This window comes from Equus przewalskii, chromosome 12 (genome assembly GCF_037783145.1).
Source record: "Equus przewalskii isolate Varuska chromosome 12, EquPr2, whole genome shotgun sequence".
NCBI classification, from domain to species: Eukaryota; Metazoa; Chordata; class Mammalia; order Perissodactyla; family Equidae; genus Equus; species Equus przewalskii.
Window position 1 is genome coordinate 33,901,190 of NC_091842.1, and position 12,557 is coordinate 33,913,746.

General features: G+C 53.6%; 1 protein-coding gene across 1 annotated transcript in view; it reads left to right on the top strand.

Moving 5' to 3' along the window:
- The first annotated feature begins 5,546 nt into the window (after nucleotides 1–5,546).
- EMP2 (epithelial membrane protein 2) overlaps nucleotides 5,547–12,557 on the top strand; it is a 41,596-nt gene continuing 34,585 nt past the window's right edge. The window contains exon 1 of the mRNA XM_008538357.2: nucleotides 5,547–5,936. The gene's annotated coding sequence lies outside the window, so the exon portion shown is untranslated. The remainder of the gene's footprint in view (nucleotides 5,937–12,557) is intronic.

The following is a 12,557-nucleotide window of genomic DNA, read 5'->3' on the forward strand; positions in this document are numbered from 1 at the left end:
TCAAAGCAGAACACGCAACAGTGTTAACCAGGATAATGAGTAGAACTGACCAGTGTTGGCTAGAAAGTTCCATGGGATCAAGTGTATTCTGCCCAGTTTGTCCTCTGCTGAACTCCCAGACCTTCAAGCCTGGCACACGGGAGGTTCACCCCAAGTACACTTTATGGGGATGACTGCAAAAATATTATTTCCCTGAGCATTGTTCGGCAGCAAGGGTGGAAGGAAAGGAGTTTTTTTGTGTGAAAAATTAAAAATATTTAGAAAAGTACAAAGGATGCTCTCACTGACTGAAGGAAAAATATTTATGATCGTGCTTAAGCTCCTAGAAAAATGAGAGGACACCCTGGGACATTATTAACCACGGGGACTTTTTTTCTTCTCCTTTTCCTTTTCAGTGTTAAACTACATTCCATTCTTTTCAGAAGATGGGCCAAGAGCGCTGGCCTTTACCTGCCCAGCATGTTGGGGGACACCTGGGGACTTTCTTCTGTGACTCCCCAAGAACCTCCCATGGGCCTTCCTGGGCTCCAGATGTTTGGGTGGTGGTGAGGCCGGTGGTGGAGTGCAAACTCCCCTCCTTGCTGTTACTCTTTCTGAGTGTCCTTCAGGGAAATTCCAATCTGGGAGCACGTGGAAACCCTCTCCCTGTGGTGCCAAACCTCCTGATGAAAACTGGGAACGACAGTCAAGCAGCCGCATGTTTGGGGGGCTCAATGCCAAACGTTTCTATAATGGGAAAAACCCACATGCAACCCCCCTCGGTTCGTCCTGCTCGCAGTACATTTGCGGTCACTACACGGGGCGTCTTGAAAAGACGTGCAAGTCCAGTGCAGCATGGCGATGGGCTGTACGTCCAGAGGTCTGGAAGTTCTGTGGCCGTTGTCTTTGGTGACTAGTCAGGCTTCTTTGTCATAAGTCAAACAGACGAGACTTGTGTTGCAAATTCTTGTTGGACTTACAGGAAGTTTTACCACAGGGAGAAGCGAAGAGACCCAGAGCTCCAAGGTTTAAGTGGGAGGACACCAAGCCTTGCTTCTCTGCTGGGAGCCATGGTCTCCATCCTGCCCCCAACCCCGTCTGGGGGAGTGGGCGACAAGGAAGAAGTGGTCCCTCCAGTGGGCACAACTCTTAATCCCGCTCTAGGAATTCAGATTTCTGGGCTCTTCACACAGCAGGCACTAGGGGCTTTCCCAGTGGTTTCTTCTTTGGCAAATGGGCCGCTGGCTGAGCCATGCCTAGAAGTGCTGACAGCAGGGCCTTTGGTTGGCAGAGGGGGAGTTTTGATCCAACACTAGTTTCCTGTAACTTTCACACTTGGGATTTTCCTAGGTAGCCCTCCTCTGAGGACCTGGCTCCATATCTGGAAGAGGAAGCCAAGAGAAAATGTTGTTTGCGAGGCCTTTGAATGTGTTTACTATATTCCTACCTCCAGAAGCATTGGGAGCTGTAAACCCAATTCAAAGATAGAGTTGGACCCTGAGAGATGAGGCGACTTGCCAAGATAACACGGCTAGTGGGAGATTTTTTGCTGCTGGCTTCATGACTTGCTTCCAATGAAATGTGAGCATGCAGAAGCTTTTAATAGCCAGTGTGTGGATCATCATCTTATTTTCCCAATTCCCTGAGACCAGCAACGGTCCACAGAGAGGCGGCTCCATCAGCCCGCATCCTGAAGACGATATGAACACAGGGTCACAATCAATCCATAACGGACATATAAGACGAGCAAGATGTATCAATACTCGTGTGGTAAGCCACAGAGATCCGGGGATCATTTGTCATCACGGCATAACCTAGCCTATCCTCACTGACACAAAGGCTATGATGAGAACCCAGCTCCCCAAAATCTGAGTCAGTGGAGATTAATTCTTTGTGTATTAGTTATCTATCACTGCGTAACAAATTACCCCCAAATGTAGCAACTTAAAGCAACACACGGTTTTGAACTCACAGTTTCTGTGGGTCAGGAATCCGGCATGGCTTCACTGGGTCCTCTGCCTCAGAACCTCTCACAAGGCTTCCATCAAGGTGTTGGCTGGGGCTGAGGTCTCACCTGAAGGCTCAGCTGGGGCAGGATCTCCTTCCCAGATGGCAAGGTTGTTGGCAGCGTTCTGGTGCTCGGTGGCTGTAGGAGTGAAGGCGTCAGTCCCTCGATGGCTGTGGCCAGAGCTCCCCCCAGTTCTTTGCCACAAGGGCCTCTCTAACATGGCAGCTTATGTCATGAAAGCAAGCCAATCTAGAAGGCAACAGAGTCTGCCAGGGGGACAGAAGTCACAGTTTTGGAATCTAATCATCGAAGTGACAGCCCATCATTTTTGCCTTATCCTATTCGTTAAAAGCAAATCATTATGTCCAGCCCACTCAAACGGAGGGGTGTACACAGGGTGTGAACTCCAGGAGGCAGGATCACATGGAATCCATCTTAGCAGCCTATGCACCAGTTTGTTTTCAAAGAAAACGGTTATTGATTGGAAATTAGTAAAACCTCTGACATCTGTCAAGATTGAACTGACCCACCAACCAAAAGTGGGCTTTGAGCATTGAATCACATTCATATTTGATCCATTCCCATCATGACTTAATGGATTTAGATCGTATTTTCTTGTAGATTCTCCATCCTTCTTGACAAGAGCTCACATATTCTTCTCCATTAAATATTCTGCTACACTCCAAGTTCCGTTAGGCCGTCTTAAGGCTGGGGATCAGATTTGCCTCCAGGCATGGACGCCCCCAGTCGTTCCTTCTGAGAACAGAAAACAGTCTACAGAAGCAGATTACAAGAAAGTGGCAGAACCTTCAAACGTTCAAGGCAGAAAGGACCACAAGAGATCACTGAATTCTCAATTACCTTCTCTCTTCAACCCTGAACCAACCCTCAGCCTTCTCCATGGCCTTCCATTCCTTCCTTACAGTTCTCTCTCTCCACATAAGACGAGCCTTTTATCAACCAGCTTTTGCTGTGAAGAAAACAACCATGATGCCTCAGTGACATGACAATAGACGTGCATCTCTCATTCACACGTCTGCACCTTGGCTGGAACAGCTCTGTGCCCCAGTGGAAGTTCTGCAGGTCACTGACCTAAGGTAGCTCTGTTCCCTGCGTCTTTCATTTTTCTGGGACCGATGGGCTACCGGAGGTATATTTCTCTTACGCAAATGGCAAAAGCACAAGAGGGCAGGCCCTACCGCCCCAGCGCATTCCCAGCCTTTGCCTCTGTCATATCTGCTAACATCTCATTGACCAAAGCCAGTCACATGGCCTAGCTCAAGGTCAAGCGGGGAAGGATGCTCTGCTCACCATGAGGCCATGGCTAGGGTGTGGGTGTGTATGACCGTAAAGAGGGGTGAAGAATTGGGTCCCAGAGCTCAATTGAACACACTTCTTTCCCCCACACCATGTTGAAGTTTCAATCTTGTATTATTGAAACGGCAGGGGTGGGGACACAAGTGGATATAAGGCAGGAGTCTGCCTCCAAGCTTACTGGAGAGACAGGTGTATATTTAGAGAGAGAAAACTAAGACGCGCCAACAGCAGGTAACGGCACGGGGAGGTGGAGCTCTGCAGAGGGTTTGGAAACGAGAGAGGAGCAATGGCTCCATTCCTTTCTTTGGGTCCTGGAGAGGCAGCTTGGTGTCTGGCCAGGTTCTTCCCAGTGTGGGGCACGCCCCACAGCAGGCGCACGGGCAGTGGTTTTAGGTGATACAGGGAGGAGGCGTCGCCTAGCTTTGCATCGTGGAGTGAGAACACGATTCCCTTTTCCGATGATCTTGCAACAGTTCTGATTACAAGAAGGAGAAAGTCTCCTTCTGCCGCTGTGTCTTTAAGGCCTGTCCTGCACTAGCCGCTCTCCCTTCTCTATAGATCCTAAATCTCGGGTTCACCGACTCTTTCAGGCAACGGTCTGGCAAGAATGTGTTTACACTGTTTTCTCTGGGCCGTGTTTATATTTGTAAGCTAGTCTTCTGTTTTTCATGGATGGCACTGGTTTCCTGTTTACCAGGCTGATAGAGGGCTTCCTTTTACATAAATATAGTTCAATAAACAGAGTTGATTTAAAGAAAAATATTAAGTGAATACTACTTCAGGTGGCATGTGGAGATGGCAGGAATGATGGCTTGCCCCTGGTCAGCATTTGGTAAGGAGCGGTAGAATGGGAAGAGAAGAGGGCTTCGCCGCAGCCAGTCTGGGTTCGAACGCCTGCACCATTGCTTGCATTTGGGCAAGTTAATTAGGTAGCTCTTCGGAGCCTCCGTTTCTTCACGGGCTGTGTCATATTGAAGCTGATGTTTGTAAAGGAGCACACAGTAAGCACTCAGCAAATAGCAGAGACCCACCTGCTCCAGCCCCTGCCTGGACTGTCCATTCTGGGAGAGCCGTTTGGGCTTTCTCCGTCCTCCAGGTGGCCATGGGACTGGCAGCCATCGCTGGCCCTGCTGGTGGGTGCACCCAGCCTGGCTTCCTCTGCAGCAGCCAGACCCCACTCTCTCCCCCCTTTATGCTGGGCCTCAGTTCAAATGAACACCTTCCTGCCCCCTCTCCAGCCCTACGAAGAATCCTTTGCTTGGGATACGAAAGTCTTGACTAGCCAGAGAATTTCAGAATGAAAAGAGATGTGACAGGTCAGACACTGGACCAACAGGGGAACCTCAAGACCTTGGGGTGGGGTGGCCCTTTGCAGGGGGTCTCCAATCCCAGAAGGATCTGTAACTTAGACCCAAACAGGCTCTCCCCTTGAGGGCTCCCCAACAGGACTGAACAAAGACAAGTCCCAGAAGATTTAAACATGGCGTCGTCCCAGCCCGACCAGCTACTGCACAGTAAAATAGCATTTTTAAAAAGGGTTTCTAATTCTCGTTAGTGGCACAAGTCACTTGTATTTTGGGGTGTGTGCAAATAACATTAACCTGTTAAATTTAAAATATCCTGTAACATGTTGTGCCCCTGTTTTGGAATTTCTTCAATTTTCCGGTATACTAAATCCCCCCCTTTCACAGCAGATCTGGCCTCCTTCCCCATCCCCCTAGAGCCTCGAGGGCACATTAGCCTTCTCAGTTTCCAGCTGGGGAAACTGAGGCTGGAAAGAACGGCAGTTCCCTGTCTTTTGATGTCATTTCCAGGGACAATAAATTCCAGGGTTGTGGGTTCAAAGGATATGGGTAGGGTTTTGTGAGGGTGCATATGTGGGGGAGGCAGTGACTGGGGGGGGCGTGTGTCTGGAGGAGTCCTGAGACTTGGTTCCTGGTGGCCCTGCCGCTTCCCCCCACGGCTACCGGGACTCGATGTCAGATAATAAAAACAACAGTAGCCAACCTTTGTTGAGCAGTTACTATGAGCCGGGCAGTATGCACGAAGGACCACGTTCAGGTCTTACAACCGCGCAAGGAAAGCGGTCCTATTGTGACCCCCATTTCCAGAAGAGGAAACTGAGGCAGGGAAGATTAAGTACATGATTGCAAAGTTAAGAAAAGTGCCAGAGAAGGGGTTCTAAAACAGGGAATCGGATTCCACAAATTTCGTTCTTAACCCTTAGCCAAGGGAAGAGAAGAAAAGGGGAGGAGAGGAGAGCGAGCTGGGAACCTGAAGTGCGAGCTCAGCGAAGGCCGACTCCTCGCTCCCGGGAGCTTCCCGCTGCTCGCTCTTTCCCCAACTGCGCGGCGGACTCCGCCCCAAACTTGGCCAAGTGGCGCCGGGAGGCGGGCGGGGTCTGGAGGCGCTCCTAGGGCTCCCCTTTCTCTCCAGTGTCTCCCACCGCCTCCTGCGGTCCCTCCCACTCCGCTCTCCCGGCTCCTGACATCACGCCCCGGGAGGCAGGATCGGGGAAGGAGGGGGACGTGGGGAGGAGGGAGGGCGCACAGTCCCAGCCCAGAGCTTCAAAACAGCCCGGCGGCCTCGCCTCGCGCCCCAGCCCGTCGGTCGGTCGAGCCGCCAGCGCCCGGTGAGTTGAGATGGCGCCCGGGGACCGCGCCGCCACGTCGGGGGGTTCCGGGCCCCGTGCGCCGTGGGGCAGCGCGGGCGCGTGCCTCCTGCAGGTCCCGGACCGAGAGAGGTCCCTGCAGTTGGTGGGGAGGGGCCGAGGCCCATCCATGCCCCTAATCCACTCTTCCTCCGCTGGTTTACCGGGGCGCAGACTTCCCGCCTGCGCCGAGCCCGCTCGGGACCCCGAATTCCACCTCCCCACCCCCGGCCAGTCTCCTTCGCCTTTTGCGCCGAGGCGGGCGGGAAAAGTTTGGGGAGGAGTCAGGGCGGCTCCCCTCGCCCCCGCCAACTTCACCCCCCGGGCTCTCGGAGGCCACGGCAGGCCCCCTTGTCGCATGAAGGTCCCCGACGCCCTCGGCGCACCGTTCCCCGCCTCGCGGCGGGCCGCCCAGGCTGGGGCGGTGGGTCCTCCGAGGCAGCACACCCCCTCGGCCCCGGCTGCGGCTCCGTGGCGCCCCCCAGCGACGAGGAGCCGCTTCCTTAGGTCTGGAGCGGCGAAGCCTGGAGGCGCAGCCAGGATGGCGCCTCTCCCCTCCCCTCTCTGATGGGGCTTCGTGGGGGGAGCTTTGAGGGCCCCGCTCATGGATTCCAGAGAAAGAGGAGGCTGTAACTCGTGGATTGAGGGACTATACACTCTCCCTAAATCCAGGGTCCTAAATACACTCCAGGGAGGTCCTAATTTGGGGCTGACGTGGAGACCTCCTAAGTGGGGATCAGTCGGTGGCACCTCAACCCGAGGGAGACCCCACAGAGCTTAGCCCTTCCTCCAGGCCACAGAACCCACCCCTTACTTTGGACCAAGGCTCAGTTTCAGGTTTGGGGAAAGGGGCGATGCCCTCTCCCACGCTCCCGAGATGTGTGTGCTGTGGGGTGGGGGGTGATGTTTGACTTAGCTGTGTGGAAAATGCGGAGACCAGCCGGCAAGGTGACAGGCAGAGGAAAGGTAAGAGGCTTGGAGCCGGCCTTAAGAAGCCCTCAGCCCAAATACTGTGTGATTCCACTGATGTGAGAGACCCAGAACAGGCAAATGTATAGGGACAGAAAGGAGAGGAGAGGTCCCAGGATGGGGGCCCCCAGGGGGAGTTATTGCTGAGTGGCTGCTGAGTTTTTCTTGGAGAAGATGACATTTTGGGGATGGGTAGTGGCGATGGGTAGTGGTGATGGTCACACGATGTTGTGAACATATTTAATGCGACTGAATTCTACACTTTCGAGTGGTTATAATGATCAATATTCTGTTATGTATATTTTATCACAATTTAAAAAAAGCTCTCCAGCCACCTCTGTGTTTCCGTCTGAATCAGTTAGAAATCCCAGAGGCCACTCACTGTTGCTGGCCACCTCTCCCCTGAGTCTGGCCTTGGGATAAGGAAGAGGAAGGAGCATGAGGAAGGGATGAGAACCTGGTTTCGCTAGGAGGCTGGAAGGGATGGGATGGGAACGCAATTGACGGAGCATTTGCAGCCCCGGCCGGCCCTCCGGTTCTCCTGGCAGCCTGGCCCCGGGCCAGCCTCACACTGTGCTGTTTCCATCGGCACTCCCAGGTTGCAGGTGGAGAAAGCCAGGCCAGAGCCCTCAAGTCGGTTTCTCAAGGTCGCTGAGCTAGTAAGTGACAAGAGCCAGACTTTGAACCTCCGTGCGCTTTCCCCCTAAGCCCTCCCCTTTCTTCCACCTGGAGATGCCCTGGGGGATTGTGGGGAAATGGAGGGAGAGCCTTCTGGGGAAATCGGGGCCCAGATGTCCTTGGGAGCCTTGGCAGATGCCCAGCCCGCAGCCGAGGGAAGAGTGTGGGGGTGGCGGGCAGGCGTGGAACCTGTTTTCCCACCGAAGCCTCTGGATCTGCCGCCGGGAAATGGGGCGTTGAGGGTGGGAGGCAGAGAGCGGGCCACATGGCCCCGAGCCACCTGCGTCTCTCCAGTGGGAAAATTGAGATTCACCTGAAATCCAGGGACAGGTGTTTGTGCTGGAAGCCACAGAGGTGGCCAGTGGGGTGGGTGAGGGCAGGGCCGGGCTGGGAGGCTCTGGGGCTGACACTGCCCTGCCCCACCCAGAGGGGAGGGGCTGCACCCACTCTGCTGGCATGGCGCCAGGTTAAGGTCCAGCTGATGAGGGGCTGGAAGGGCTCTGAGGTGTCTGATTGTCAATACAGGGCACATCCGTTCTGTCCTCCCGACCATCCCCTGCATACGACACACACGAGTGATTTATAAGGCCCTTTCTTCCTGAAATGGAAGTGAATACTTCACCTACGTTTCCTTTCTCTGCTTGGCACGTACTATCTTTGGTGCAAGAGCTAAAACCGCGTGCGTACGCGCACAGACTCAATTATCCAGCAAGAGGTGATCAGGGAGGCTCAGCCGGACAATTTTTCATCCCAGGCACGTGCTGACGCCCTCGTCCTCTGTGGCCTTCCTGGTTGACGGGGGCAGAGCAAAGCTCAGCTCTTTGTCATAGGCAACTCGGCCAGACATGACCTGGAAGGGAAGTCTGTCCGGACAAGAATATAGGAATGCCTTTCCAGGCCGGATGGGACGGCGCTGGATCGCGGGCTGGTCACTGGGGTTTGTCTGGGCAGCGGGAGTCCAGCCACCCTCCTGGCGGGGCAGACAATTTGTGTGTGCTGCAGCATGTGGCCGCGGCCCAGCTCTGTGGACAAGTGGGGCCTTGGACACAGGCTCGGGGGGCTACGGCGGGGTGGGTGTGGGCGCCCCAGCCATGGGGAGCTCCAGAGCGGGACTGGTAGCAGGCATTACCCAAAGGTGGGGCAGGGTCCCAGGTGTTTGGACTGCCCTTCCAGAGGATGCCGTTAAAGGTCGCCGATGGGACGCCTGGGCAGGAGGATGGGTCCCGGGGACGGCTTACTGGGTCTGGAAAGCAGGCGATGGCCAGTAGCAGTGGCGGGAACGAGGAAAGAGGGCAGCTGGCACCACAGGCGGACTGGAGGCCTGACTCTGGGACGTTGCCTTCAGCTTGTCCCTGGGGCGGCTGGGGGAGGGGTGAGGGTGGCGGGAGGAGGAGGTTCCCCTTCTTGCCCCAGGAGTGGTGGAGTCTGGCTTCCTGCAGGAATTACTCAAGTAACGCAATGTGGGCAGGACTGACCACGGCAAGAATCGTCAGAGGCATCTGGCTCTTGTTAGGGACAGGCCACGGGGGAGTCTAAAAATATCAGAGGCGGAGCTGCCACCCAGCGAGAGTGCCGGGCTGGGAACCCGATACCCAGGGCCGGGGTGCTTGGCGGTGATGGTGACGACAGCACTAGCATTAGCCTTGCTCTGTTCCAGAGTCATTTGGGCCCTTCCAGGCAGCCAAGCCTTGGGCTGACGCCTGGAATGGGTGAGAGCCCTCTGCATTCAGGACAGCCGTGGGCTAAGATCCGAGAATTTCAGGGGCATGAGGGCCTTAGAAAGTCCCAGTTTGACAGCCAGGGACACACAGAGAGGTGGAGTGACTCCCCTGAGGTCACCCAGCAAGTTGGGGGCAGAACCAGGACTGGACCTGGGTCTAGGAGCTTACTGGGTGGGGAGTGGTCTGTGGGATTCCAGGCTGGGACCCTCATGGCGTGTGTCATCCATGGGATGCGGAGTTTCCATGCCCCCACACTGGTGGGAGGTCCGTGGACAGGGAGCTGTGCTCAGGCGCTGTGCATCACTTCCTACTGGGCATTGGGTCAATCTCGGGCCCAGCTGTCAGGCTCTGGGGATGTTGGTCCATCCTGGGGCAGAATATAGAGAGGGGGGCGCTGGAGGCGAGCCGTCTTCCCACTTGAACGTGCTGTCGGTTTTGCGCATGTGGATCTCCAGTGCTTGATGAGAAGGTGTTGACCTGGAGAGTTGAATTCCGGGGCCTCCCCGTCCTTGGGAAGCTGGGCTTCTGTAGATCGAAAATGGAACTGAGGGCAAAGAGATTGCCCAAATTCCTGTTCCGGAGACTCCTGGGTCTAGAGCTGGAGAAATGGTCCCCAGGGTGATATTTGGCATCAGGATTGTCCTGAGAAATGTGGATGTGAATTAGCTGTCACCATGCAGCAGGGAGAGACGGACAAGTCCCTGAGTGCCACGGCTGATAGTCTAAGATTAAGCTCGTTTTCTCAATGGAGAAGTCACCTAAGATTTCTCTTTCTGATGCGACTGATGACAAACTTCTTTGGTGAGCTGTCTTTCCTTAAATCGAAGTTAATAAAAAAAAAATTTGCAGTGAATAAATAGGACCCAAAGTTGTCTCATTAATCTTATGTTAATGAATGTTTCCCAAAGGGTGTTATCACTGGTGGAACGCAAGATGATTTTAAAAGGCATGCAGCACATCATGAAACGAAAAGGAGTACTTATGTCTTTTTCTCGGTTGGTATTTGAAAAAACATACAGCGCACAAGCCCAGAGTTTTGCAGCTACTACAGCATAGAGTGAAACTAAAGTTGATGTGTTAAACTTAAAATGTTTTGTAAATAATCGAAGGATTTAATTAATTAGCACAGGTGATCCTTGGGTTTGGCAGAAATCTTAGCCCTGGAGTGACGGCCTTTTGGGAGGTCACGTGACCTGGGGTGGGATGGACACGGTTCACACTTTTGATGGCACAGCTCATCCTGAAATGTCTGTGAGCTCCCCACCCAAGCTCTCCTTCTGCAAAGAGGCCCCGATGGTCCGCTTTGCACTAGACCTGCCCCTCAGCTTCCGAGAGAGTCTCCCCATCTTTAGTGAAGGTCACTGTGCCGCCTGGATGCTGTGGGGGGTTGTTCTGAGCAGCGGAGGAGTCGGTATATGGATGTACGTGGAAGTGGTTTCAGATGTTTGTGGCTTGCTTGAACCAAAGGAAGACCGAGGGAGCGGCTGGCTGGCCCACTTTCATCTTGATGGGTGTAATTAAGTGACTCTGCAGTGAGCTGCTCCAAGCAAAGGGGATTTCCTTCTCTTCAAAGGAGGCTACAGTCTAGTGACGGGGCTGATGAGTCTAAGGATGTGTGTGCCAGGACTCGGGTCACGAGAGCTGGTTTAAGGGAAGCCCGTGGTGGTGTGCAAGGGTTTCCTAAAGCGTGTAGGACTGGCGATGGGCGTGGGAGAGTCCCTAGAATTTCCCCCAGCAGCGATGGTTCCAGGTGTGCAGAAGGGAACAGTGGGAGAAGGGACAGAGGTCACAGGCAGAGACCCCACCTGGGGAGCAGCGAGTGTCCAGTGGGCCTGCCGCGCAGGGCGTGTGGAGGCAGGGCGGTGCTGGGGATTGACCTGGGGAAGGAGAGGCAGGCCGTGGGCGAGGGGGCCTTCCCTCCACATCCCGGAGGCGTGATGGTGTTCACACAGCAGCGTTGGAACGAAAAAGAGAGAGAGAAAGGAAAAAAGTGGAAATCACCTAAAAGCGATCTAAATGTCCATCAATCATATTATGGAATATTTTACAAAAGTTAAAAAGAACGTGATTCATCTATGTGTACCAATACAGAAAGATCTGTAAGACACTGTTGAATTTAAAACAAGCAAGTCGCAAGGCCAGATGTGGGAAAATATGCTATTTACATGAAAACGAACAAAAGCTAGCTGTTTTCCTATGGCCTCCTACGTCTTGTGCGTATACAAGGAAACATGTCTGGAAGGATATATCAAGATGGATCAATGTGGTTGCCTCCGGTGAAGGGGAGAGGCAGGGACTGGAATGGAAGGGACCAGCAAAGGGCCTCCAGGCTTCTCTGTAACAGAGAGAATGTGCTCAGGAGTTACCTGTGTGCGTGAAGTTTAGTAACAATGAAATGGTCTCTCCTGAATTCGATAAGCGATGGGAACTTTGCAGGTTTCTGGGGGGGTGTGTGGGGGGGTGGTTTAGGATATGGGTAGTTAAGGGCTGTGCAGTAATCCAGGGACAAGGTAATGGGCAGTTAACTCAAGAGATGCCCTCTAGCCCCCATGGAACATTCCCCTTGGAACGTCCCACTGTGGATGCCTCGTGGGCGTAGTGGGTTTCCTGTCTGGGTGCTGTTGACAGACCCGTGGCGGTTTGGAGAAGAGGGGGCAAAAGTGAGTACATTTGGGGTGTGTTAATAGGGCCATCAGACGGTCCCTGGAAAGGTGTCCAAGAGACCATTGGGAAGGGGGGTCTGAGGCTTTGAAGAAAATTCAGAGAGACATAAAGACCTGGGTCTCGAGCTGTGTGTGAGGGTGGTGTTTGCAAGCAGCAGGAAATGCCTTAGTTTGCCAGTGTTATCAGTAGCAATCATAATAATTTACCGTTGCTATTATTGTGGCATTTACAGGGTGCCGATCAGTTCACCGGGCCAAGTGTTTCACATCCTTCCTCTCGTTTAAAATGAGCATCAACCCTCCGAGGCAGGGACCATTATGATCCCTGTTCTATAGACGAAAAAATGGAGTCAAAAATTTTGTTTAAAATCACACGGTGGCTGTGTCAGGATTTGAATCCAAGTCTCGTGGACCCCACAGGCCCTGCTCCATTTGATGTATGCCCGTCACATCCCTCTTTTTAAATGTAGATGTTGCATCCTTCTTTGGAAAGAATCCTGGTCCTTGGGGCCGAGAAAGTTCCTTTGTTGCAGATGTTCTGGTGGGTCCTGGGTGCCAGCGTTTTCCTCCAA